This window comes from Eptatretus burgeri, unplaced genomic scaffold, assembly GCF_056783735.1.
Source record: "Eptatretus burgeri isolate ZD-2024b unplaced genomic scaffold, Ebu_testis_v1 Ebu_testis_scaffold_1463, whole genome shotgun sequence".
NCBI lineage: Eukaryota > Metazoa > Chordata > Myxini > Myxiniformes > Myxinidae > Eptatretus > Eptatretus burgeri.
Genome location: NW_028223412.1, coordinates 1 through 2,136, shown reverse-complemented (window position 1 = coordinate 2,136; position 2,136 = coordinate 1). Strand labels below are relative to the sequence as shown.

The following is a 2,136-nucleotide window of genomic DNA, read 5'->3' as shown; positions in this document are numbered from 1 at the left end:
ATTGTGGGGCGTGTGGGGATTGTGGGGCGTGTGGGGATTGTGGGGCGTGTGGGGATTGTGGGGCGTGTGGTGCGTGTGGGGATTGTGGGGATTGTGGGGCGTGTGGGGATTGTGGGGCGTGTGGGGCGTGTGGGGAGTGTGGGGAGTGTGGAGAGTGTGGGGATTGTGGGGCGTGTGGGGATTGTGGGGATTGTGGGGCGTGTGAGGAGTGTGGGGCGTGTGGGGCGTGTGAGTGTGTTTTTAGTTACATGTGTGCGGTGCGTTGGTTTCGTGGGTTTCGTGCGTTCGTGGTCTGAACTCGAACCTGGGCCCGTGGTGTGTGGCGCTGTGGAGGAGGTAATGCTACGGCATGGTGTAGGGAAATCCGTGCAGTTAGTCAGGGAATATTGCAAAAATCTGGGAACAAATTCCTTACCAAGAAATTTCTTCACCAATGTGTTTGTGAGGGCGTCCACCAACATATTTGAAAAAGTTTAAATTCAACTCCCCTCGGGGAACCCGTGACAGGGGTCAACAGGGGTCACTGACCTTTTTTAAGATAAAATTTTTCTTATATTTCCATTCTGGGTCACAGTATCCGACAAGAAGCATCTAAATTATTCAAAGTAGGCTCATTTTAAAGCTAAGAACATATCTGACATGGTGATACCGAAAACAAATCAATATGTTAAAAGGTTTACACAATTTTGAGCAAAAAAAACATAATTTTTTGGGTAAATATTAACTTTTCTGGTCTACAATTCGTCTTCTCGGTAGATACCCCTTCGTTACGTTTTTCTGAAAGTTTCCAGCAGACTGCCCAAGATATGCAGCCTTAATGTATCAAAAGTAAAACATTCTGGTATTTATAAAATTAAAATTATGAAAGGTCACTGACCTTTACTGTTTTCCCTTATTGTAACATAAATTGTAATAACCGTTACTGGGAATCCGGAATCGGTTTACCATCGGTTCATCCGCTTTCGTGTAAGGGTTTAAATCGTTGCTGCTCCACAATGTCAAATACCTTAGGAGTTGATGTCTGAGTCTTCTCCAGACTCTACATCATCAGGGATACAGTTCATACATGTAATGCCTTTACAACTTCCGCATGCTGAGATACACTTGACACCATTCTACTTGCAGTTGCACTGCCGGTTGCTGCAATCTCCAGCACAATTGCAAGTCGTGAACCGGAGCAGCTCCTCAGGAGCCATGGGGTTTACTGTTGGATCTGGCTCGTAACCACGAACCCCTACCATCCATCCATAGTCACTGGGGTCCAAAGACATGCTCTGCAGCAGCATCCAGTCCCGGGTTTGGAGATAGGCACGGAGAGAATGCTGTGCAGCTGCACCCTCTCTTGGAGGCAGAGTCTCTGGTTTGATCAGCCCGGCCGCCACCTTCCGCGAGAACATGTTGTATCGAATTGCACCCAAAGTAGCACCTGGTTCATGGTAAATGTGCTGGAAAATCGCAATACCGGCCCTGATCACCACGTCCTTCGTAGCCCGTACGTCAAGGAAGATGTCCGTATGTTCATCAATGTCCCCTGCACAAAACCTGTCAAATAGAGTCGTTTTCCCGTGGCCCCGATTGCAGAAACCGTATCACAACCGGTGAAGGCATGAGTAAAGAGCAGGTACTGCCTCTGTCTTTCAGAGAGAGCTTCTCGGATCCTCCTGACATCGTAAGAGCCCTTCGATGTGGTTAAGAAGAGTGGATGGTTGGTGCTTGAGCTATGGTGTACCAGCATTATCAGCACGTCCGCGTCTTCCGCCCGCACCTGAAAATAGAATAAGATATGAGCAAAGCGTCTTGAATTTTGCAAACACAGTGAACTTAACAATTGAAAAGTTATTTAACTATGCTCCTCTTCTTTTCTGAGGATAAATGCACTTTCATAACAATGTGGCACATCAAAATACAAGTGACGTTACAAAAATGACAATCATGTGTTTACTGATGCCCAGTGCAGCACAACATTTGGATTTGCCAAATCAAAAAAAAATATAACATTGCTCTTCTTTTTTTATTTAACTCAGTTAATTAGTTTTATATGTGCCAATGTGAAAGTTTTTGTTTTGTTTTATCAACACAGAAACAAATCAAAAGTAATGTAGTTGATGTAAGTAAAATACCTACACAAAATTTTAC

The 2,136-nt window shown here is 44.9% G+C and overlaps 1 pseudogene; it reads right to left on the bottom strand.

The window, feature by feature from the left end:
- Window positions 1-225: 225 nt before the first annotated feature.
- Window positions 226-2,030, bottom strand: LOC147006866 (uncharacterized; annotated as a pseudogene).
- Between the last annotated feature and the right edge of the window lie 106 nt (window positions 2,031-2,136).